Consider the following 27,493-nt stretch of genomic DNA (forward strand, 5'->3'; position numbering starts at 1 on the left):
GTACTGCACAGACCCTTCCCGGACAGCGGCGGCTATAGCCGACCGAGCGGCACAGAAAAAGGCCGAGCAGCGTCGACGGAAGAGAGAGAGAGGGCAGAGCGCACAGGGCACAGCCGGTGTTCAGGGACCAAGCGGCGTCAATGGGGAGAGAGACGAGAGAGAGCAGAGCGCAGCCGGTGTTCAAGGGCCGAGCAGCGTCAATGGGGGAGAGAGGCACGCAGGAAAACTCGAGGCACTGCCATTACCACGAGGACCACAGAGAGCGGCATTGGCAGCAGCGCAGGAGCAGCGCACGAAACCCACAGGGCATCGCCATTTGCCACGAGGGCCGCCGAGAGCGGCGTTGGCAGCAGCGCGGGAGACGCCATTTTAAGCCGCAGCGGGGAAGAAAGGAAAGCGCGGGAGACGCCATTTTAAGCCAGTCTAACCACACCCAAAAATGCCGAAGAGTGGCAGTATCACAGCGTTCGACAATGAAGTCGAAGATTGGACGACATATGTCGAACGCATAGAAGTATACTGCAAGGCGAATGAAGTGCCAGATGACAAGAAAGCACTGGTATTGTTGAATTCAATGGGTGCAAAAACATGTGGCTTACTACGAAACCTAGTAACCCCAGATAAGCCAGTAGAAAAGGATTTTGAAAACATAGTGTCAATCCTACAGGACCACTTAAATCCCACACCGCTGCTGATAGCAGAAAGATTTAAGTTTCACAAAAGGAACCAGCATAAAGATGAAAGTAATGCTGAGTATTTAACGGAACTGTGCAAGCTATCGAAACACTGCCAGTTTGGAACGGGACTAGCAGATACTTTAAGGGACAAGTTTGTGTGTGGGCTTCAAAGTGAAGGAACCCAGAAACGGCTTCTATCAGAAAAGGATCTTATGCTGGACAAGGCTTTCAGCATTGTAGTATCACACGAAGCAGCAGCACGGGGCACTGCAGAGATACAATGGAGACCGCAAGAATATGGCACAAATGAAATGTCATAAGGAACAGTGAAGTGCTATCGCTGCGGCAGAATAACACACGACCATAATGATTGCTGGTTCAAGGACAAAGTGTGCAGACAGTGTGGAAAAGTAGGACACATAGCAAGAGTCTGCAGGTCGGGAAAGAAAACCAGCAGCAAGAAATCTCCACAGGAGAAGTACAAGAAGGTACATAAGGCGACGGAGAGTAGTTCAGACGAACAGAAAAGTGATACAGACTCCGGAAGCAAGGAGCTGGGTTGTCTGAAACTACATAATGTGATCAAAATGGAGGATCACCAAACTATCTGGGTCACACTCAAGATGGCAGGAGTCCAGGTGAAAATGGAATTGGACACAGGATCAGCCCTAACAGTCATAAACCGAAGGGACTACAAACGGCTATTCTCACATATACCCTTGAGAGATACAAAGATTGTCTTGAAGACGCACACGGGGCAAAAAGTCTACCTCAAAGGAAAAATAAGGGTGAACGTTATATATAACGGCAAGGAAACACCAAAAATGGACCTATATGTATTGCCAGATAGAGGACCACCACTACTAGGACGTGAATGGATCCGGAAGATACAGTTAGATTGGCATTCCATACAAGCACTGACTGTAGATGCCAAAAAGGATGACGACGTCACACCTGGACGAGTGTCAAAAATGCTAACTGACGCACAAGAAGTGTTCCAGCAGGGACTCGGAACACTAAAAGGCATAACAGCGACGATCAAAATAGAGGAAAATGCAAGCCCAAAGTTTTTTAAGGCCAGACCGGTACCTTATGCGATCCACCCAGCCGTCGAAGCAGAGCTGGAAGGTTTGGAACGTTCAGGAGTACTGTCCAAAGTGGACTGGAGCGAGTGGGCTATACCCATCGTTCCTGTAATGAAGAGGTCGTTGAGTAATACACCTGGGGAACCAAAGAAGGTTCGCATCCGTGGGGACTTTAAGGTGACAGTTAACCCAATCCTTCACACGGTACAATATCCGCTTCCGTGGATTGAAGATATTTTTGCCTCGCTATCTGGAGGGAAACGCTTCACTAAGATTGATCTGGCCCAGGCGTACCTGCAAATGGAGGTAGAAGAAGCCTCAAAACAGTACCTCACGATCAACACTCATAAAGGTCTCTACCAATACAACCGGCTGGTGTTCGGTGTAGCATCAGCTCCGGCTATTTGGCAAAGGGCAATGGAACAAGTCCTGCAAGGGATTCCAGGGACCCAGTGTTATTTGGACGACATCCTGGTCACGGGCGAAAATGACAGTGATCACCTCGCCAACCTGGAGCAGGTGCTCACTAGATTGAAGGAATATGGGCTCTGAGCTAATCGCCACAAATGCGAGTTTTTCCAGAAGCAGATCTCGTATTGTGGCCATGTTATTGATAAAGAGGGGTTACATAAGTCCCCTGAAAAGATTGAGGCAGTAGTCAAGGCTCCAGCACCGGAAAATGTGTCACAACTGAGGTCGTTCCTCGGGCTGGTGAACTACTGCCATAAGTTCTTGCCGAATTTGTCAACCGTACTACACCCACTGAACACCCTACTGCAAACGGGGGTACCATGGAAGTGGAGTGACGAATGTAAACGAGCTTTCCAGAAGAGCAAAGCATTGATCACATCAAAAGAGGTGTTGGCTCATTTCAACCCAGCACTACCAATTCGGTTGGTGTGTGATGCATCACCCTATGGCATTGGAGCGGTGCTGTCGCACAAATTCCCGGACGGCTCGGAGAGGCCAGTAGCCTTTGCGTCTCGGTCACTAACCTCAGCTGAGCGTAACTACGCCCAGATTGACAGGGAGGCCCTCAGCCTAGTATGGGGAGTAAAAAAGTTCAATCACTATCTGCACGGGCAGAAGTTCACCTTGCTGACTGACCACCAACCACTTTTCTCCATCTTTAATCCAAAGAAGGGCGTGCCGGTGATGAATGCGCAACGGCTACAAAGATGGTCCCTTTTTCTAGGGGCGCACCAATATGAAATCGAGTATGAGGGCATGAAACAGCATGGAAACGCTGATGGGCTATCACGCCTGCCACTGCCTACTGCGGAGGAAGCACCAGCAGTGGATCCTGTCGAAATATTTCGTTCGACTATAATTGAATGCTTGCCAGTAACTAACGCTGGTATAGAGAAGGAGACCCAAAATGACCCGACCCTGTCTCGGGTATATGATTTGACGGTGAAGGGATGGCCAGCACATGGCGACTCACTGTTGCCAGCATTCTCATCCAGAAGAGAACAGCTGTCAGTATGCCAGGGGACCTTGATGTGTGGATCCCGAGTGGTAATTCCACCCAAGTTAAGGGAGAGAGTGCTCAATGAGCTTCGCGAAGGTCATCTGGGAGGGGTGAAAATGAAAAGCCTTGCTAGGGCTTATGTGTGGTGGCCGGGGATCGATCAGCAAATCGAGGACCCGACAAAGAGCTGCTCAGGATGCCAAAAGGTCCAAAATGCACCACCACATGCCCCTCTACACCCATGGGAGTGGCCCTCATCTCCATGGCAACGGGTGCATATTGATTTTGCTGGTCCATTCATGGACTCAATGTTTTTAATAGCCGTGGATGCACACTCGAAATGGCCTGAGGTGATCAAAATGTCCTCCACCACCACGGAGAAAACTATTGCAGTCCTACGGACCATTTTTGCCTGGAACGGCTTGCCAGAGCAGATTTGCTCTGATAACAGACCACAGTTTGTGTCCGAAGAGTTTCGAAGATTTATGAAAAGGAATGGGGTAAGGCATTACACATCCGCCCCGTATCATCCAGCCACAAATGGATTGACTGAGAGGTTCGTACAAACCTTTAAAAAAGCAGTAAAGGCCATGTGCGATGACGACATTCCACTGCAGCATAAGGTGGACAATTTCCTGTTAGCCTACAGAAATCCGACACATGCAGTTACCAACCAGGCCCCGGCCATGATGTTCTTTAACCGAAGGTTGAGATCTCGTCTGGATTTGCTCAGACCAAATGTACGAAGAGATGTTGAGAGTAAGCAATTCCAGCACATCCATGAGAAGCCGACAAGGAGCTTCAATGTAGGGCAACCAGTCTTGGCCCGCGACTACCGAACAGAGAAATGGCAACCAGGAACGATATGCACATGGCAGGGGCCACTAATGTAAACAGTGGACGTTGGGGAGAGCATCGTGAGATGCCATGCTGACCAGATCCTAGAGTCACAGGAACGAGTCAACCCCATGCCTCGCCCATACGTACCTGGTGATGAACACGACGTACAGGTAGCATCTACCCCAGAAACAGTAGCATCGGAAGCTGATGAACCAACCGACGACAGGGGGGCAGAATCGCCTCCGCACCAAGAGCAAGACACTCGGGAAAGGCACTATCCAGAAAGGACCAGGAAGCCTCCCCAAAGACTGAATTTATAAATAGACTATTTTCAGCTAATGTTGCATGTTAAAAGTGTTCATTTTAATTAGTTTGATATTTAATTGTTAAATGAGTGTTATGGTACTGTTAATCTAAAAGGGGAGGAATTGTAATGTATGTACCTTTAAGGGGGGAACTACTTTCTACAGCTCATGTATACTGTAGTACCGGCAGTATATAACGTTGAGTAGTAATCTGTTGTTTCAGTTGCAGTTTGAACCACGTTGAGTAAACACCTGTTGAATCGTTCCCTGCAGTCTGATTATTGAAGGACACAACATTAAGATACACGAATATAACACAGATGGTCACAGGTGCCACCTATGACACCGTGAATTCTGTGGGATAGAAATTCTGGGCCCTTTCCTACTGCTCTCTCCTTTCTACTGAGAAAGAGATGAATTGATTTGCACAGACAAATGTGGCTTGCTTAAGGCACATCTGATTGGCACACTGGGTGATATGGCAGATGTCCCCTGCAGTCACCTGGAAAGAACCTGTGGCATAGAAGGACAAGGTGGTTGTGACCTTCATAGTAACAGAAAGAGCAGTGCCAGTCATTGAGGTCGTCAGACTGTAGCAGATGACATGCATCTAACAGAGCATCTGCAGTAAAGGAAGGTGCTGAATATAGATCTCATTAGCTGCACCAAGCTGTAGATCAAAGCACCTGCACATTTTGCCCATCACAAAATGGTCCTCCTTATGAAGAGCATGCATTAGCAGAGTTGACAGTGCTGCATTCTCCTCACTTTGAATCCAGCAGGTATTATCTCTTTAAGGAGGTGGTAAAGAGAGCTGGACCTGTTTCTGGCTGGGGCGGCGATCACCTCTTACAGAAGGTAGGTACTGCAGGGAATTCAGGGGCTGAATGATCTCCTGGACTTGTTTTGATCGCCTAGATGGGTCAGAGAGGAATTTCCCAGAATTTTTTCCTCAAATTGGCATGGGTTCTTTCATCTTTTTTTGCCTCTCCCGGGTGCAATGGAGTGTATATATTGTGATACACAAGGCATCGCAATTGTGTGGGACAGGCTCAATGGACCTGAGGGTTTTTACCTGTCCATCATTGTTCATATGTAGGTGTAGCACAGAACCAATTCCACTTGTGCAAAATATCAGTGCCTTCGAGCTCACAAAATATGCGCAAAGAACTTAGTGCAATTCTTAAGAAGTGCCTGTTGCCACTGTTCCAAATTTTCCTTGAATATTATACACATACAGATTTAAGAAGGCCTACTAAGTCAGCCCCACTGGCTGCAGCCCGGTGCATCCATTTTAATGGCAAGGCCACTACCTGTGGACAGAGTCTTGTCCAATGTCATTATAGCTCTATTCTTATTACATATTTCTGATTGTGCTGTAGGATGAGTTATTGGATGATTTTCAGGCAAAGGTATTGCAATATTATAAGGTTTGTACGTGCCATGAAATACAGAGAGATAACGGTACTTGTTAAAATTCAACACCACCTTTTTCCCAGTCATACTGAGACAAGCACACATGAAATAACTCCCATCTTGTTTTGTCATTGCTGCATTATCAGCTATCACTCCACTCTTCTTAGGATAGTTGTCACATGGTACAGGGTAAAAAGCATAAAAGTGGTAAGTTGTTTACAAAGTATTCTTTCTCAGAGTTTCTCAAGATCAGCTGAGCAAGTTAATGTTAAGATGGGCCTCAGCCTGATCGGGTTACCGCCATCCTTTAATAAAATAGACCTTGTTTTTAATAAGCCTCAGCATCTACTCAATTTAAAACTGAGCATTCACTTTTTGAATAGGCATTCTTCAAATTTCTAAAATCTAAATTAGATGCAAAAAGTTTGATTTTTAAAATAGAAGTTCACTTTTCCCCTTTAACTTCTGTGTCTTGTGTTGTGGAAGCATTCGTTATTACAGTTTTCAATTAATTTATCAGCAACAAAGAACTGACACCATGATCCCATACCCATGACTCTGCCCACTCCCATCCTGACCATTGTCTGGTTTTGGATGTCAAAGGTGGTAATTCAAGTTTTTATTTCCCTTCTTTTCCATCCATTGTTTCCTTCTTCCCACAGATCTTATGCAGCCCCTCGAGGACAATTTGTGACCCTACACCTGACAGAAAGTTTAGACTGACTGGTAGATATCAGTCCCACATTTCCCTTCCGGTAGTGTTTTCAGCAGCAAGAGTATCATCCAGAGACACCAGGCCAGCTGGACTCACGAGGAGGGACACTGGGAGTTACTGGTACTGAGATAGAGGAGTTACACAGAAACATAGAAGATAGGAGCAGGAGTAGGCCATTCAGCCCCTCGAGCCTGCTCCGCCATTCAATGAGATCATGGCTGATCATCCAAATTCAGTACCCTGTTGGTGAGTAATTTACATAAAATAGATTGCCAGGTGGTATCAAATAAAGAGCGAGATTGCATTTATATATAACACCTTTCACAATCTTAGCACGTCCCAAAGCACCACAGCTAATGAAGTAATTTTCAAGTGTAGTAACTTTTGTATTGTAGGGAAATATGGCAGCCAATTTATTCACAGCAAAATCCCCAAAACAGCAATGAGATAAATGACCAGGTAATTTGTTTTAATGATAGGGGTTGAAAGATAAATGTTGCCCAAACTCCCTTGCTCTTCTTCAAATAGTGAAATGGAATATTTTATGGCTGCTCTTTGTTTAACAACAGAGCACTCTCCTCAGTAGTACACTGAGGTGTCAGTCTAGATTATGGGCTCAATTCTCTGTAAGGAAGAGTGGGGTTTGAAACCACAACCACCTGCCTGAGAGACAGGAGTGCCACCACTGAGCCAAGGCTGACAGTTAAATACTTACGACATTCTAGCCATGTTGGGTTTACACAAGTAGTTTATAATTTCTATAAATCGATCAGCCATAACAATATTCTATTTCTAAAACTGTTTCATCTGAGTTTTGGGAGTTTGATAGAGATAGAATTCAATTTAAAATAAGCAACAAAGAATAATAAAACTATCAATATGGATGGAAAATTATGCTTTTTAAATTTTATTTCCAGTATTTAAAATTATTGCTAAAACCCTAACCCAGGACTCAAGTTTCAGTTACACCCACAATACAGTGAATTAACTACTTATGTAATCACAGTGAACTAGAGGAAGACAGGCAGAAGCCCTACCTGAGAGCTACAAGACACTGCTTTCATACATCTATTGTACAGATACACACATTGTTTCCTGTTAATATTTTATTAAAACAAATCTCTATCTAAAGACTCTTTGATCGGAACAGTTTGTCTCTGTTTTACCAGGATGCAGAGCATCCTTTTACTCATGCACTACCTGATGATCGCTCACCTGCTTAATCATTTTAGTATAAAGTCCTGGGGCTAAAAATTTGGGCCGCTAACTTCGCCGGGCTTTTAGCGCCCCGGAAAAATTAGCGCCCCCGCACCGGAAATTGAGTGGTAGCGCCCCAAGAGGGAAGCGGAGCGCTGCTGGAAGTGCCCCGCATCCCTCTTGGGGCGCTGCGAGGGAATGTCACGCCGCAATATTCCAGGCCTTCCTCGCCTTCTTAAACGGGAGGGGCCTTGCACAGCGCAACCCGGGGCCCAGCTGGGCCCCCGGGGATCGGGAGTGCCAGCAAAAGAACCCGACACTCAAGAGAAGAGCCGGGCTCTTGAAGTGCTGCCAGCACTCCGCGGGGGCAGTTCAGGAGGCCAGGGACGGGAGCAGACAGGTGCTGGCAGGCAGCCAGCAACAAAAATGGCCGTGCCGCACCTTGCTTTTAAATAGCACCTCCCCAGCCGCAGGTAGGCCCCCCTGACCCTGCGGGCATAGCGTCCGGCGGTAAGTCAGGGGGCGCTCCCGAAGACCGTGGCCAGGGCGCGAGCGGGGCGCTAACTTGCCGCTGAATTTCGCGGGAGGCGTGTGTGGCGCCGTGCCCGGGCGCTAGTTGCTTTGAGCCCTGTTAATGCCCTCTTAGGGCACTAACGGGAAGCGCAAAGCAACCGAATTTTTACCCCCTGATCTTTCTCTATTTACTGTCGACCGTTAATACAGTTGTAGGAGGCTCAATTATTAAACAACGCACTGGAGGGGCATGTTGGCTTTCCAGTCGATTCTCAATCAATGTTCCCTCTAATTTTTTTTGTACTGAGCGGGCCACGAACTCCTTTGAGCGCGACCTTTTCATCCGTGAGCAAATTTTTAAAAAACAACTTTTACAACAACGACAGCAACAGCAACCACTTAAAATGATATATATAGCAATGCCATATTGCTACCCCACCATCTCAAATCATGAGACAATCAGACATGGCTCTATACAAGTTTAACATAACTTCTCTGCCTTTGAATTCTGTTCTTTTCGAAATGAGCCCCAGTGCTTTATTTTCACTTTTATAGCTTTTTTAACATGCGTTGCTGCTTTTAATGACTTGTGAATCTATACCCCTAGACCCCTTTGCACTTCTACCCCATTTAAACTCTTAGGGGGAGAAATTGGGTGAGTAGCGCCACCTGTTAGTGCCTAAAGAGGCAGTCAGTGGCTGTAGCGCCACTGGCTGCGTCTCCGGCGATATTCAGTAGGGGCGCTAATGGTGGCGTTAGGCATTTGCGCTGCGCCGCCACCGATGATGTCATTGGTGTGCGCAGCGCCCCATTCGTGCCCCGTTCGCGATATTTGGTAGCGAACGCCGCAGTTGCGCCGCTCGCTACCCGCGCCCAGTTCACGGGGCCTTACTGTGCCGGCAGCGGCGCAAGTTAAGGTGGAGGTGCGGGGCGGCCGCTTTTTCGGCGGCCGCCTGCCTGCACCTCCGTCCCCGGCCTCCTAACCGCCCACCCCCGCGGCATTGCCGGCTGTTTCCCGAGAGCCCGGCACTTCTCCTTGGTGCCGGGCTCATTTGCCGGCACTCGCGATCGGGGATTGCGCTGTTGCAGGCACCTCCCCCTTAACAGTGGGAGGAAGGCCTGCAGTACCGCAGCATGCCGTGCCGCAGCATGTGGCGCTGCGGCACGTTGCGCTGCGATAATCAGTTTCAGCGCCCTAAGAGGGACGCAGAGCACCTCGAGCCTCGCCCCGTCTCACTCGAGGGGCACTGAAACTGAATTTCTGGTGATCGGTATCACACCGATCGCTGCGCTAAATCCTTGGCTTAGCCGACTTTTGCGCCACTTTGGCGCCCCAACCCAATTTCTAGGCCTTATTTTCCAAGGAGTAAGTCGCCTCCTTATTCTTCCTACCAAAATGCATCACCTCACACTTATCTATATTGAAATTCATTTGTCATTTACATGCCCATTCTGCAAGTTTGTTTATGGTAGAATTAATTAAAAGCTTTTCGTTCGTCATGTACAAACTCTATTTAATAAAAAATTTAATGTCAGAAATGACTGGGATATAAAAGAACTGCATAATAATGCATTAACACTTTAGAAACGTCACTCAGTTACACTGTCATGCATCGACAAACAATCCGAAAGCCCAAGGTGAGCTGAAAGAGGCATATCTATTCATGCAATTAGTATTAATTTTAAAGTTTTCAACGTATTAGCCCATCCCTCATGTCACTACAGCAGCGGCTGCACAAGCAGCAGGAGCAGCGACTTTCCTATGGCGCTGATGTGCTGTACGTCCACATAAGTCATTAGAATATTAATCACAATGCAACCAGACAACCAACAAATATAAAGTGCTGTAGTTCTTTAGTTCACAGTATTAAAAAGAATTGAGCAAAAACGGGTATCCGTATTTCCAACTTCAATCACTTCCATTAATAAACATTGTCTTCTTGAACCAGCACACCCACCATGTAACATGTCAGAAATGCAGCATTTATTCACAAGTGTAGAAAAACACATACACAATTTGCATCACCGTATTAAAAACAAAAAGCAGGAAAAGCTATGATTTAACAGAAGTAAACATTCATATTTCTTCCTGGACAGGAGAACCAATCAGACTGACTTGTAAATATTTACTAATTTGTTGACGTAAAGGTGTTAATTTACGATTTTCGCTTCTAATGTTTTTCTCTCAAACATTCTCCACAATATTAATCCCTGCTCTTATCAAGTAAAGTGTTGAATTATTTTAGGTACTTCCCAATTAAATAGTGGGAAACAAACTTCATTGTACTCTCAATTTTTAATCTCCTATTTCAAACATTTATACCAAATCAAAATTGTACATTATCAGTTTAATTGGAGTAGTTTCTTCTAAAGTAGCTTCCTGCAATTTTTATACATCATTACATAACTCTTGTTTCAATTAACACTCCACTAAATGTTTAAGAGGAAATCTATATTTACATTATTCTGGGACTTGTTAGGACTATAGAATGACAGACAAAATAAAATGGTTTGTGCTTTTCCCCTTTTTTAGTTCTCTTCCTAAACGTCTTAATGATATTTTTTACAAATCCTCCCCACCCTCCCCCTCCTCAACAGCATGGTTGCATGTTTGTGTAAAGCTACTTACTTCAGTTAATCATTCAGAATCAAATATTGAGAAATTTCAATTTTAAAATGTTTTAAGCATTTCAGAACCTCTTTAAAAGCGTTTGGACTTCAAGACCTGGTTGAAACTTGTTTAGATGAAGGGAAAATTGAGCTCAAATAAGAAAGTGAATAAAGTGATTCAACTTCCGAAGAAGGTGGTGAGGTTATCTATCCCAAGCCTTGGCGATGAGATGGGATTAGTTTTGGAGAAGTTGTTTCCTCTATTTCTTCTGCTGTTTCCTGTCTCTCACAGACTCTGAGGTACAAACAGGGGCACAAACTTTTTCCCCTCTCTCATAACATGATTTAAATAATCCCGATAGACTCTTTAAAAAAGGGGACAACACCTGGCAAAATTTAATTGGAACTTACTGTGGGACATTCAACATCACTTTCCCATTTTTTTTCTGGCTTTAAACAATCTTCTGAACTAAAAAAAAAAAAATTCTCATTTATGTTTCACCAGGGGCCTAAAATGTGTTTGCTATAGCCTCCTTCCAGCAGCCATTGTACATGTGCTGTGCCTCCACCTGTGTTGTTTCAAAGTGCGGCCGCCGCTCAGTCCCCGGGAACAGACGACACGCGTCTGGTCCCTCCCCACTCTCTCTGTCCCCTCTCTCTCTCCCTCCCTCTCTCCGTCTCCCTCTCTCTCCGTCCCCCTCTGTCCCTCTCTCTCCCTCTCACTCCGTCTCCCCTCCCTCCCGCTTCGTCTCCTCTCTCTCCCGCTCCATCTCCCCGTCCCTCTCTCTCTGTCTCTCCCTTTCCGTCCCTCTCTCTCTCCCATCTCTCTCTCCCCCGTCTCTCTCTCCCCATCTCTCTCTTCCCCCCCCAGTCTCTCTCTTCCCCCCCCAGTCTCTCGTCCCCCATCTCTCTTTCTCCCCCACCAGTCTCTCTCGTCCCCCGTCTCGCTTTCTCCCCCACCAGTCTCTCTCTCTTTCCCCAGCAGTCTCTCTCTCTCTCTCCCCCACCATTCTCTCTGGGCTCGATTTTAATTCCTGAGGCGGGTTGGAGTCGGGTTGCGTGGTGGGTGGGTTCTGGAGCCACTTCCGGCGGGATCAGCTGCTGATTCAATGAGCTTGTTAATTTCAATGGGGCGCCTGGCCGGTCCAATGAGTGCGATCAGGTCGGCTGGCTGCCTCTGATGACGTCATCATAGCAGCTGCTTTTAAAGCTGCCATTCAGCCTAAGCCTTTCACTTGTGGATTCCTGGACTCATTGATATTGTTCTATACACAATGACTTCTTCCAGAGGCAAGGCAGCGCCTCGATTTAATGATGAGTCCCTCCATGCTCTTGTGGATGCTGTCAGAGGGCGCAGGAAGATTCTCTTCCCTCCGGATGGCAGGAGGAAGCCTCCTCAGTAGACCAAGGCAGCCTGGCTGCACATTGCTGAGGAGGTCAGTGCAAGGTCCATATGTTCACGCTCCTGGATCCAGTGCAGGAAACGGTTTAATGATCTTGTGCGAACATCAAAAGTGAGTATCCCATCACACTTGTCTTCAATCTGCTTCCCTTCTCTTCTCATCACCAGCACTCTGCATTGTAAGCCTGCTCCTCCACATCCCACCTTACCCTTTATAGTAATCTGGGATGTAATGCTTAAGTTATCCACCAGATGGAGCCAAAGATTAAGGGATCATATTTACCAGATTAAGGTAATGTCCTGGCACACAACTTATTAAGGTAGTGGCATTGCATTCTGGGTATGACTCAGAGGGATCCTCCATCTTGGTGATCGCATAGTAAGAAATAGAGTGTATCTTGCTGACAGCCTGTAAGAGCTATGTTCTCTGCTAAATCGTAGCTAAATCCAGGATGGTATGTTGCCTCCCTGGTGCAAGGGTCAAGGATGTCTCGGCGCGGGTGCAGAACATTCTGGAGGGGGAGGGGGAACAGCCAGTTGTCGTGATACATGTTGGTACCAACGACGTAGCTAAAAAAAGGGAAGAGGTCCTACAAGTAGAATTTCGGGAGTTAGGAGCCAAGCTAAAAAGTAGGACCTCGAAGGTAGTAATCTCTGGATTACTACCAGTGCCACGTGCTAGTAAGAGTACAGAGAACAGGATAGTTAGGCTAAATACGTGGCTTGAGCAGTGGTGTAAGAGGGAGGGTTTTAAATTTTTGAGGCATTGGAACCAGTTTTGTGGTAGGTGTGACCTATACAAAAGGGACGGTCTACACCTGTGCAGAGATGGAACTGATGTTCTCGGGGTAATTTTTGATAAAGCAGTTCGGGAGCATTTAAACTAGTATGGCAGGGGGCTAGAAACCTATGTAGTGAAATAGAGGAAAGTGAAAGGCAGACAGAAATAAATGATAAAAGGGTGAGGAACAAAAAACAAAGGGCCAAACTAATTCATAAAAAATGTGAGCATAAAAAAAGCCTGAGGGTTTTATACCTTAATGCGAGAAGCATCAGGAACAAGGTAGATGAATTAGCTGTGGAAATAGAGGTTAATAATTATGACCTAATTGGGATTACGGAAACATGGTTGCAGGGTGAGCAGGGCTGGGAGCTTAACATACAGGGGTATTCAGTATTTAGGAAGGATCGACAAAAAAGAAAGGGAGGAGGGGTAGCATTGCTAGTAAAAGAGGGGATAAATGCAATTGAAAGGAAGGATATTAACTCAGTTAATACAGAATCTATATGGGTGGAGCTAAGAAATAGCGAGGGGCGAAAAACATTAATAGGAGTGGTATATAGGCCTCCAAATAGTAAAATAGAGGTTAGGGAGGGCATCACGAGGGAAATTAGAGAAGCGTGCAATAAGAGCACAGCTGTCATCATAGGTGACTTTAACTTACATATAGATTGGACTAGCCTAATCAGTAAAAATAATGAGGAGGAGGAATTCCTTGAGTGTTTGAGGGATGGTTATCTGGATCAATATGTCGAGGAACCAACTCGGGAACAGGCTATATTAGACTGGGTACTGTGCAATGAGAAGGGACTAATCAGTAATCTTGTTGTACGGGGACCCTTGGGTCAGAGCGATCATAACATGATCGATTTCTCACTCGAAATGGAGAGCGAAGAAATTGACTCAGAGACTAAGGTCCTGAATTTAAACAAGGGGAATTATGATGCCATGAGACGGGAACTGAGTAGGTCTGATTGGACAACGTTCCTGGGAGGACTGGAGGTAGATAAACAATGGCAAACATTTAAAGATAGAATGACAAAATTGCAAAAATTGTTTATACCAATCTGGCATAAAAGGAAATCTAAAAAGGTGACTCAACCGTGGATAACAGGGGAAATTAGAGACAGCATAAAATCCAAAGATAGGGCGTATAAAATAGCCAAAAAAAGCGCCAGAGCGGAAGATTGGGAACAGTTTAAGATAGAGCAAAGGAGGGCAAAGGGCATAATCAAGAGGGGCAAAATAGCTTACGAAAACAAGCTGGCGGAAAATATAAAAACTAACTCCAAAAGCTTTTATAAGTATATCAAAAGGAAAAGACTGGTGAAAACCAAAGTTGGTCCATTGCAGTCAGATACGGGGGAATATATAATGGGAAATACGGAAATGGCAGATCAACTAAATGCATACTTTGGGTCAGTCTTTACGAAGGAAGACACAAAAAACCTCCCTGGGATATCGGGAAAAATAGGGACATTGGCAAAGGAGGAACTGACGCAAATCAATATCTCTAAGGATATGGTGTTAAGGAAGCTAAAGGGATTGAAGGTGGACAAATCCCCAGGGCCTGATAACATGCATCCTAGGGTACTGAAGGAGGTGGCCCTAGAGATAGCGGATGCACTAAGGATGATTTTTCAGAATTCATTAGACTCGGGAACAGTGCCGATGGATTGGAGGGTAGCTAACGTTACCCCACTATTCAAAAAGGGGGGTAGGGAAAAAGCAGGTAATTACAGACCTGTAAGCCTTACATCAGTTGTGGGCAAAATGCTGGAGTCCATCATTAAGGATGAAATAGCGGAGCACTTAGCAAATGGGGACAGGATAGGACAGAGTCAACATGGATTTACAAAGGGTAAATCGTGCTTGACTAATCTATTGGAATTTTTTGAGGGAGTAACTGGTAGAATAGATGGGGGAGAGCCAGTAGATGTGGTGTACCTGGACTTCCAAAAGGCCTTCGATAAGGTCCCACATAAAAGATTAGCATGGAAAATTGAGGCTCATGGGATAAAGGGGAAAGTTTTGGCGTGGATAGGGAACTGGCTGTCAGATAGAAAACAGAGAGTTGGAATAAACGGCTCATTTTCTGAATGGCAGGCAGTAACAAGTGGGGTACCACAGGGATCTGTCCTGGGCCCCCAGCTGTTCACAATTTACATTAATGACCTGGATCAGGGAGTCGGATGCAGCATTTCCAAATTTGCAGACGACACTAAACTAGGAGGGGGGGTGGGCTCAGAGGAAGAGACCAGGAAGCTCCAGAGCGATTTGGACAGACTGGGCGATTGGGCGGATAAATGGCAGATGCACTATAATGTGGACAAGTGCGAAGTTATCCACCTTGGGTGCAGGAACGGGAGGGCAAATTATTATTTAAATGGCAATAGATTGGGAGAGGGGGAAGTACAGAGAGACCTGGGTGTTCTTGTACACCAGTCACTGAAGGCGAGCATGCAGGTGCAACAGGCGGTCAAGAAGGCAAACGGTATGCTGGCCTTCATAGCAAAAGGGTTAGAATACAGGAACAGGGATACCTTGCTGCAGCTGTACAGGGCACTGGTGAGACCACACCTCGAGTACTGTGTACAGTTTTGGTCGCCTCATCTGAGGAAGGATGTTCTTGCCATGGAGGGGGTGCAGCGGCGATTCACCAGGCTGATACCAGGAATGGCGGGAATGACCTATGAGGAGAGACTATGTAGTTTAGGGATGTACACACTGGAGTTTAGAAGATTGAGAGGGGACCTCATAGAAGTGTATAAAATTCTGACAGGTCTAGACAGACTGGATGCAGAAGGAATGTTTCCCTTGGCGGGTGAGAACAGAACTAGAGGACATAATTTAAGGATAAGGGCTAAACCATTTAGGACAGAGATGAGGGGGAATTTCTTCACTCAGAGAGTGGTGAACCTGTGGAACTCATTGCCACAGAGGGCAGTGTACGCCAGCTCATTAAATATATTTAAGAGGGAATTAGATATATTTCTACGGGCAAAAGGGGTTAAGGGTTACGGAGAGAAGGCGGGGACGGGATACTGAATTAAAGGATCAGCCATGATCTCATCGAATGGCGGAGCAGGCACGAAGGGCCGAATGGCCTACTCCTGCTCCTATCTTCTATGTATCTATGTATCTATGTATAATTAAACAGTTAAAGTTTTGGTTCCTGAAGTCTGGATTATCTCCGTATCTGACCTTACCACTCGGATATCACATTTAGCGACGAGGCTGAACAGATCTCATCTTGAAGAAGGAAAAAGAAAAGAAAAGCACTGAATCAAGGAGTCATGGCTGCTATGGTAGGACAGCTCTCTGCTTTTGATATTCAGACGCAGACCTGGAATGAATACTGTGAGTTGCTGGAGCATTTCTTTGTAGCAAATGAGATAGTTGATGTTGGAAAAAGGAGAGCTATTTTGCTCACTTCCGTGGGAAGTCAAACGTATAGTTTAATGAGAAACTTATGCAGTCCTGAAAATCCTGGAGACATTCCATTTGCTAACTTAGTGGACTTGCTGAAGGATCATTTCAATCCCAGACCGAGTGAGATTGTACAGCGTTTCAAATTTAATTCACGGAACAGGAAACCGGGAGAAACTGTATTGGATTATATAGCGGTGTTGCAAAAATTGGCACACGATTGCAATTACGGGAACAACCTGAAAGACATGCTGAGAGATAGGCTTGTTTGTGGGATAATGGATGCTCGAATGCAGAGGAGGTTATTGTCCGAGACTGGGCTTACGTATGAAAAAGCGTTGGAACTTGCTCAAGCCATAGAGACAGCTAACCGTGATGTAAAAGAAATACAAGGTTCAGACTGGGCTACTACAAAACAAGTTGCAGGTCCGGTTGTGCACAAGTTAAATATGAGTCGGAAACCACAACGTGAGCATGTAAAGGCATGTTATAGATGCAATGGAGATCACCTGGCGAGGGAATGCAGGTTTCTGGAGGAAAAGTGCAACAAGTGTGGGAAAAAAGGACATATAAAATGTGCATGCCAAGCAGAAGCTACCCTGGAGGTATACAAACCTAAAGGGGGAGAAAAGCAAAACCTAGTAAGAGAAGTGAAAAAACAGGGAGCACATCACATCAGCGGAGAAGCTGAGAAAGAAGATGACATGTTCATATTGCATAGTATGGTAGAGAACATTCCTAAAGTGGATCCTATCACTTTGCAACTGATAGTAAATGACTCTAAGGTGAACTTTGAGGTGGGTACCGGATGTGCTGTTACCATAATGAACAGGGAGGAGTACTCAAAATTGTGGAACCGTGCAAAAGTTCCAGAGTTAAAGTCTTGCTCTATGCAGCTTAAAACCTATACCGGCGAATGAGTGGCGACATTGGGTACAGCTACTGTAACTGTGAAACACAGAGACACCGTGGAACAGCTACCTGTAGTTGTAGTATCGGGTTCTGGACCAAACTTGTTAGATCGGGGCTGGATACGAGAACTTAAATTAGATTGGGGAGCAATAAATCAACTAGAGGGAGGCAAACAATTGTCTTTGCAAGACGTGTTGATTGAACATGAGAACGTGTTCAAGGAAGAACTTGGAACATTTAATGGCCCCCCAGCTAAGATTTATGTGGACAAGGAGGCACTGCCAAGGTTTTTTAAACAACGACCTGTGCCGTATGCCATGAAACCAAAGGTAGAGGCTGAGCTTGACCGTCTTTTGAGAGAGAACATTCTGGAACCCATAAAATGTTCAGAATGGGCAGCTCCCATTGTACCTGTTTTAAAACCAGACAATTCAGTAAGAATCTGTAGAGATTATAAATTGACAGTAAATAGGGTGTCTAAACTTGAACAGTATCCTATTCCTAAAACTGAGGATCTTTTTGCAAACCTGGCTGGAGGGAAGAAATTCACGAAGCTGGATATGAGTCATGCATACTTGCAGATTACACTAGATGAGGAATCCAAGAAGTATGTAACCATAAATACACACAAGGGTTTGTTTACCTATAACCGTTTGCCATTCGGTGTCTCATCTAGTCCAGCTATCTTCCAGAGGACTATCGAGGGGGTACTGCAAGGGATTCCACATGTTTCAATCTATCTGGATGACATTCTGGTGATGGGAAGAACCGACCAGGAGCATCTGAGCACTCTGAGAGAGGTACTACAAAGATTGGATAAGGCTGGGTTACGGCTCAAGAGGAGTAAGTGCACTTTCCTGGGGAATGAGGCCGTGTTCCTGGGACATAGAGTGGATGCCACCGGGCTCCATCCAATCAAGGAGAAGGTACAAGCACTGCAGGAGGCCCCAGCTCCTACAAATGTGACTGAGTTAAAAGCTTACCTGGGACTGCTAAACTATTATAACAGGTTTTTACCAAACTTGGCAACAGTGTTAGCACCTCTTCACAAACTTCTGTGCAAGGAGACACAGTGGCTGTGGGAAGAGGAACAGAGGGTTTCATTTGAACAGTCCAAGAAACTGATACTGTCCTCGGATGTGTTGGTTCACTGCAATGCAGAGAAAGACATCATTCTCTCTTGTGATGCTTCACCTTACGGGGTGGGGGCAGTTCTTTCACACAGCTTGGAAGATGGAACAGAATGGCCAAAAGGGTTTATGTCTCGAACTCTGACCCCAGCGGAAAAAAACTATTCCCAGTTAGATAAAGAGGGATTAGCAGTAATGTTTGGGTTACAGAGGTTTCACAAGTACGTATATGGCAGGAAATTCACCATATGCACCGATCATAAACCTCTTCTGTCTCTTTTTAATGAAATGAAGGCAGTACCACAGATGGTGTCACCCCGGATCCAGAGGTGGGCAGCGACATTAAGGGCGTATGAGTATGTCATCATTTACAAGGCCGGCAAGTACCATGGGAACGCAGATGCTGTCTTCCACTACCAGGTACACCTATCCGTGCAGCTCCAGAGGACAGAGTTTTGATGTTGGAGGACACGGATATGGCAATTGTGACTGGAGAAAAAGTAAGGACATGCACAGGTAAATCACAGAAACCTCACAGTGCAGATAGAGGCCATTTCGGCCCATCGAGCCTGCACCGACACATATCCCACCCCCGATCCCCGTAACCCCTACACCAACACATATCCCACCCTATCCCCGTAACCCCACGTATTTAATCCCCCTAACACTAAGGGTCAATTTTATCATAGCCAATCAACCTAACCTGCACATCTTTGGACTGTGGGAGGAAACCAGAGCACCCAGAGGAAACCCACGCAAACACGGGGAGAATGTGCAAACTCCACACAAACAGTCACCCGAGGCCAGATTCGAACCTGGGTCCCTGGAGCTGTGAGGCAACAGTGCTAACCACTATGCCACCGTGCCAGTACTGTCTAGAGTCCGAGAATATGTAATGAGGGGTTGGCCACAACATCCGGAAGGGACTGATTTCACACCTTACAGTGTCAGGAAAACAGAGCTGAGTGTGCAGGATGGTTGCGTGTTGTGGGGAGCTCGAGTGATTATTCCACAGCCAGCACGACAGTCTATCCTAGGGCAACTATATCAGTGTCATCCTGGAGTTTCGCATATGAAAGCCTTGGCAAGGAGTTACTTGTGGTGGCCAAAGCTAGATGAGGAGATAGAAAACCTTGTCAAGACATGCAGCACTTGTCAAGTACACAGGAAGGCACCAGCAGCGGCTCCACTCCACCCCTGGGAGTGGCCGGATAAACCATGGAGAAGATTACATGTAGATTATGCGGGTCCACTCATGGGAAAGATGTTCCTCATAATCATTGATGCACATTCCAAATGGATGGATGTGTATCCTGTAAATTCTGCTTCATCTACTGTTACTATAGACTGCCTGCGTAGGAGTTTTAGTAATCAAGGGATACCGGAGATCATAGTAAGTGACAATGCCACGTGTTTTGTGAGTACAGAAACAAAAGTGTTCATGAGAAACAATGGCATAGTGCACGTGACTTCAGCTCCATATCATCTGTCTTCAAATGGACTTGCGGAGAGAGCCATACAAACATTTAAGGAGATGATGAAAAAAGTGCGGAAGGGACTTTAGCAGCAAAGGTGTCACGAGTTCTGTTCAGCTACAGAATAACACCTCAATCTACCACAGGACTCTCTCCTGCTGAGTTGTTGTTAGGACGTCGACTACGCTCCACTCTTGACCTGGTTCACTCAGATCTAAAAAGGAAGGTGGAAAACCGACAATTCAAACAAAAGGAGAACCATGACAGAAGGACAAAGAGCCGCAGTTTTGGAGAAGGTGATGCGGTGCTTACCAGGAATTTCAGTTATGGTCCAAAATGGATTCCTGGCGTCATAGACTCAATGACCGGTCCAGTTTCATATACGGTCATGGTGGGAACTGGTCAGGTAGTATGCAGACATGTGGATCAGATACTGACCAGACAAAGGGAAATCAAACTGGAGGTTCCAGAGGAAATGTTGGAGGACAAGTTGGTCCCCAGTTATCCAAATGCATCGGTGGTATCACCACCATGAACAGAGACAGTTACACCTGGACCCCTTCATCAAGAGGAAACCATCGTAGCAGAGTCAGATACTCCAATATCTCCAAGTTTGCAGATGACACAAAGCTGGGTGGGCGTGTGTGCTGTGAGGAGGATGCAGAGAAAGCCCAGTATGATATGGACAGGTTGGGTGATTGGGCAGATGCATGGCAGATGCAGTATAATGTGGATAAATGCGAGGTTATCCACTTTGGCGGCAAAAACAGGAAAGCAGATTATTATCTGAACAGTAATAGATTGGGAAAAGGGGAAGTGCAACAAGACCTGGGTGTCCTTGTGCACCAGTCGCTGAAGGTAAGCATGCAGGTGCAGCAGGCGGTTAAGAAGGCAAATGGTATGTTGGCCTTCAAAGCGAGAGGATTTGAGTACAGGAGCAAGGATGTCTTGCTGCAGTTGTACAGGGCCTTGGTGAGACCACACCTTGAGTATTGTATGCAGTTTTGGTCACCTTATCTGAGGAAGGATGTTCTTGCCATGGAGATAGTGCAGCGAAGATTCACCAGACTGATACCTGGGATGGCAGGAATGACGTATGAAGAGAGATTGGGTCGATTAGGCTTATATTCGCTAGAGTTTAGAAGAATGAGAGGGGATCTCATTGAAACTTATAAAATTCTAACAGGACTAGACAGACTAGATGCAGGAAGGATGTTCCCGATGGCGGGGGAGTCCAGAACCAGGGGTCACAGTCTAAGGATAAGGGGTAAGCCATTTAGGACAGAGATGAGGAGGAATTTCTTCATCCAGAGAGTGATGAACCTGTGGAATTCTCTACCACAGAAGGCAGTTGAGGCCAATTTATTAAATATATTCAAGAAGGTGTTAGATATATTTCTTAAGGCTAAAGGGATCAAGGGATATGGAAGAAAGCAGGGACAGGGTACTGAATTTGGATGATCAGCCATGATTGCATTAAATGGTGGAGCAGGCTCGAGGGGCCGGATGGCCTACTCCTGCTCCTATCTTCTACGTTTCTATGTTTCATAAATCAATGCTGACTTTTTGATCAGCTCATATTTGTCCAAGGGCTCAGTCACTCTGTCTCTGATGATAGATTCAGTAACTTCCCCAGAACTAATGTTAGACTGACAAATCTGTAGTTACCTGGTTTCTCTTTCCCTCACTTCTTAAATAGGGAGCAAGAAGTTACAAAGGAACACAGACAGACTAAATTAATGGGCAAAACTGTGGCAGATGAAGTTCAATATGGGGAAGTGTGATGTCATCCACTTTGGATCCGAGAATGACAAATCAGAATACTTTCTTAATGGTGAGAAACTTAGAACTGGGGAGGAGCAAAGGGATTTGAGTGTACAAGTACATAAATCATTAAAAGCTAATGCATAAGTACAAAAAATAACCAAAAAGACTAAATGAAATGTTGCATTTATCTTAAGGGGACTGAAATACAAAGGAGGTGGGGGGAGGATTTATTCTTTAGTTGTACAGAGCCTTGGTCAGACCCCACCTGGAGTACCGAGTTCAGTTTTGGACACCGCACCTCAGGAAACATATTGACTTGGAAGGCTGTACAATGCATATTCAGCATAATTACACCAGGGCTGAAGGGGTTATAGAATGAGGACTGGATACATAAGCTTGCTTTGTATTCCCTTGAGTTTAGAAGGTGATCTAATTAAGGTCTTTAAAATGATAGAGGATTTGAAAGGGGAGATGCAGAGAAACTATTTCCTTTGGTGGGGAAATCTCAAATTAGAGCTAAGCCATTTCGGAGTGAAATCAGAAAGTACTTTAGCACAAAGGTTAGTGGAAATCTGGAATTCTCTCCCCCAAAAGGCTGTGGATGCTGGGACAATTGAAATTTTCAGCACTGAGATCGAAAGATTTTTGTTAGGTAAGGGTATCAGTGGATATGGAGTAAAGTTGGAGTTGAGGTAGAGATCAGCCATGATCTAATTGAATGGCAGAACAGGGTCGAGGGCCTGAATGGTCTACTCCTGTTCCTGCTAAAAGGTACACATACAGATATTACTCAACCTAATGGGGCTGATGCTCAAATTTTTGACGATCGGATTTCTTAATTTGGTACAAATATTCAATAATTTTCCATCGTCAGCAGAAAAACGCAATATCACCAGCCATACGCAGAATATCATTGGCCAATGGCCTATGCAGTTCAAAATAGTAAAATATGAAGTATTATGTTTTAGAGAAAAGAACAATAACAGTGGAAAAATATAGGGGGTTAAATTGGTTAAGGCCTTATTATGTCCGTGTATAATTGAGACACGGACTGCAGGAGTTGATTATAACAAGTCTTTACTGAATGGAGACAACCTGGAAACTGAAACTACAGAAGCCTGCTAGGGCCTTTTATACAGGGGTGGTCACTGCCGGTACTGCAGTCTGAGACCAGTTATTCCCTTAAAGGTACATACACAACAATTCCTCCCCTTTTAGATAAACAGTACATAACATTCATTTAACAACTAAATAATAACTAATTACAATTACAATTACGGTTGCTAGATACATTGGTTGAAGTTAAGCAATTATAAGTTCAGTCTTTGAGGAGGCTTCCTGATTCTGTCTGGATAACGCTTCTTTGGGATATCAGGTTCTTCTGGCAAGGTTGCATTGGGATCAATGTCGTTGTTTGGTTCGTCTGCTTCCAATATCACCGATTCTGCGGTAGATGCAATTGGTACTTCGGTTTCATCGCCAGGTGTATCAGATCGTGGTGTGGAGCTGACGTTTTCCAGTGACTCTAGAATCTGGTCAGCATGGCGTCTTACAATGCTCTCTCCAACGTCCACGGTATACATTAGAGGTCCTTGCCGTGTACATATCGTTCCTGGCTGCCATTTCTCTGTGCGGTAGTCCCAGGCCAAAACTGGTTGACCTATCTTAAAACTCCTGGTCGGCCTTTCATTCATATTCTGAAACTGCCTGTTCTCCACATCTCTTCTGACGTTTGGCTTAACCAAATCCAAGCGGCATCGTAGTCTTCGATTGAAGAACATCATGGCTGGAGTTTGGTTGGTAACCGCATGTGTCGCATTCCGGTAGGCAAACAAGAAGTTATCCACCTTGTGTTGTAGGGGTATATCTTCATTACACATTGCCTTGATAGCCTTCTTGAATGTTTGAACAAACCTCTCGGCCAATCCATTAGTGGCTGGATGATATGGGGCGGATGTGTAATGCTTAACACCATTGTTCTTTAAGAACCTCCGGAACTCTTCAGACACAAACTGTGGTCCATTGTCAGAGCAAATCTGTTCAGGCAGCCCATTCCTGACGAATATGGTTCGTAAGACTGTGATAGTTTTTTCTGTGGTGGTTGATGTAAAGTATGCGAATATACTTACTACAATAAGGAAGAGACGGCTTGGAAGGGTTTAACTTAGGTCTTTACTTCATACCCACAGGCGGGAACTGAGGGGAGATCAGTACCCACAGTACTATTTATACCCCTATGGCCAGGAGTGGTACTACGGTATCACTACGCCCTACAAAGTAGTGCTGCCCTGGCCATAGGTTTAAAGTGACATACATATTACATACACAACATTCCTCCCCTTTTAATTAAAACGTACCCGTGCAATTAAGTCAACAGATGCACCATAACTAGGGCCAATAACATTTGGTAACACAACATACATAACATATTTACATCAGAGTTGTCTACCTATAGATATATATAAAAAGAAACATGTTATAGATTCAGTCTCTGAGGAGGCCTCCTGTCTCGACTAGGATAACGTCTTTCTCTAGTCGGTCTCGGTGTAGGCGGCGGTACTTCCGTCACCACTTCATCGCTGGAGTCGTCGGTGTCTGATGGCACATCCTGTGCCGTGGAGCTCACTGGAGTGCTGAACTCCTCGCAATCCTGAGACTTCTGTAGCGACGAGCTGGGCCGTGATTCCGCTGGAACAATGTGCTGAGACGTTTGAGGTAGTGAATCAGTTGGGTTTCTGGACTCCACAAGTTGATCAGCATGTCGTCTGATTATGCCGTCCCCAGTATCCACTGTGTACATCAAAGGTCCCTGGCGGGCCTTTATCGTACCAGACCGCCACTTTTCATTTCTATAATCACGGGCCAACACTTGCTGTCCCACCACGAAGCTCCGTGTCTGTCTGTCAGGAGCCCTACGAAATACTCGGTTTTCCACATCTCTCCGGATGTTTGGTCTGAGCAATTCGAGGCGAGACCTTAACCTTCTACTAAAGAACATGACGGCGGGGGCCTGGTTGGTCACCGTATGTGCAGCATTACGGTATGCAAATAGGAAGTTGTCCACCTTGTGTTGTAGTGGCAACCTTTCCTCCCCCATCGCCTTGATGGCCTTTTTAAAAGTCTGTACAAATCGCTCTGCCAGCCCATTTGTAGCCGGATGATATGGTGCAGACGTATAATGTCGCACTCCATTCCTTTTTAGGAATGCTTGAAATTCTTCTGCCACAAATTGTGGCCCATTGTCCGAACAGACTTGCTCGGGCACCCCGTTTCGGGCAAAAATGGTCCTTAAGGCTGCGACCGTCTTTTCGGCTGTCGTTGATGACATCTTTATGACCTCCGGCCATTTTGAGTGGGCGTCCACTACAATTAGGAACATCGCATCCATGAAGGGCCCAACGAAGTCCACGTGGATCCTTTGCCACGGCGTTGAGGGCCACTCCCACGGATGTAGTGGGGCTTGGGGTGGTACATTCTGTACCATCTGGCACCCTTGGCATGCTTTTGCTACTTCCTCGATGTCCCTGTCAATGCCGGCCCACCAGACGTAGGCTCTGGCGAGGCTTTTCATTTTGACACCCCCCAGATGACCTTCGTGTAAGTCCCGCAACACTTTATGTTGTAATGTTTGAGGGACCACCACCCTGGCTCCGCACATCAATGTGCCCCGGCATACGGACAACTGGTCCTTCCTTGCCGAAAACGCCGGCAATGATGCGTCACCCTGCGCCGGCCAGCCTTTCACGGTCAATTCGTAAACCCTTGCCAGTGTCGGGTCATTCTGTGTTTCCCGCTCGATACATTGGCTGGTGATGGGCAAGTGTTCCATAACCGCCGTATGGTATATTTCCACGGGGTCCTGTACTATCTCTTCGATCTCGGCAGGCAATGGTAGCCGCGACAGGCCATCCGCATTGCCATGCTGTTTGGTACCCTTATATTCAATAAGGTACTGGTGTGCTCCTAAGAACAGTGACCATCTCTGTAGCCTTTGGGCCGTCATCAGGGGCACCCCTTTTGTTGGATTAAATATGGACACCAACGGTTGATGATCCGTCAGTAGTGTGAAACGTTGCCCATGTAGATAGTGGTGGAATTTTTTTACACCCCACACCAGACTGAGGGCCTTCCTGTCGATTTGCGCATAGTTTCTTTCGGCTGTAGTTAACGACCTTGAGGCAAATGCTATTGGCCTCTCCGTCCCATTGGGAAATTTGTGTGACAACACTGCCCCTATACCGTACGGGGAGGCGTCACATGCCAACCTCATTGGCATTTTTGGGTCAAAGTGTGCGAGCACTTCCTTTGATGTAATGAGTTGTTTACCCTTTTTAAAAGCAGCCTCACACGCTTTGTCCCAATTCCAGGAGACTCCCTTTTGCAGCAATGAATTTAGTGGATGTAAAATGGATGATAAGTTCGGGAGGAACTTATGGTAATAGTTTATAAGGCCTAAGAATGATCGTAACTGAGATACATTCTCAGGGGGCAGGGCCTTCACTACTGCCTCGATCTTTTCCGGGGACTTATGCAGGCCTTCCTTATCTATAATGTGACCACAGTATGAGATACGTTCCTGGAAAAACTCACATTTCTGCTTGTTCGCCCTGAGTCCGTATTGTTGCAACCGCAGAAGTACTCGCTCCAGGTTAGCGAGGTGGTCGTTATCCATTTGTCCTGTCACCAGGATGTCATCCAGGTAGCACTGCGTTCCTGGAATGCCCTGTAGGACCTGTTCCATGGTCCTCTGCCATATGGCTGGGGCGGACGCCACACCAAATACCAGGCGATTGTACTGGTAAAATCCCTTGTGTGTGTTAATCGTTAGGAGCTTTTTCGAGTCCTGCTCCACCTCCATCTGTAAATAAGCTTGACAAAGGTCAATCTTCGTAAAGTGTCTACCCCCAGCTAACGATGCGAATATGTCCTCTATCCGTGGCAGCGGATACTGTACCGTGTGCAGGACTGGGTTAATAGTTATCTTAAAATCCCCGCAAATGCGAACCTTCTTTGGTTCCCCCGGCGTGTTATTTGCAGATTTCTTTATAACTGGGATGATGGGCGTGGCCCACTCACTCCACTCAATCTTTGTAAGGACACCTGCACTCTCTAAGGCGTCCAGTTCTGCTTCCACAGCTGGCCGAATGGCGTAAGGCACCGGTCTGGCCTTACAAAACTTGGGGTTTGCGTCTTGAGCAATAGTTATTTTTGCTCTAATGTCCTTTAAGGTCCCCAGCCCTTGTTGGAACACCTCTGGTGTTTTTGCCAATATTTTCGACAGCCTGTTTGTAATGGTTGTATCATCCTTGGTGGTCTCTACTTTTATCTCGTGTATCGACTTCCAGTCGAAATGGATTTTTCTTATCCATTCCCTACCCAAAAGTGGTGGTCCACCATTTGGTAGGACGTATAAATAAAGTCCTAGCACTTTTCTACCGTTGTATTTAACTGTTACTTGCATTTTTCCCTTCGGGTAAACTTTTTGTCCCGTATATGTTTTTAATTTGATTTCGGTATCCTTTAAGGGAATGCGTTTGAACAGCCTGTTATAATCTTGTTCATTGATTACTGATAGGGCTGAACCCGTGTCCAGCTCCATATTAACTTCAACGCCTGCTACCTTCATTTTAACCCACATTGTGCTGTGGTCCTCCGTTTTGTCTACACCATATAACTTGAGACATCCCAGACCTTTAGGCTCTGCTTTTGTGCCTTCCTGTGACTCGTCTGAGCTACTGTCAGATATCTTATGTATTTTTGTCCTTGCC

Source organism: Somniosus microcephalus, chromosome 1 (assembly GCF_052327205.1).
Source record: "Somniosus microcephalus isolate GS21.2 chromosome 1, FLI_Smic_1.0, whole genome shotgun sequence".
Lineage (NCBI taxonomy): Eukaryota > Metazoa > Chordata > Chondrichthyes > Squaliformes > Somniosidae > Somniosus > Somniosus microcephalus.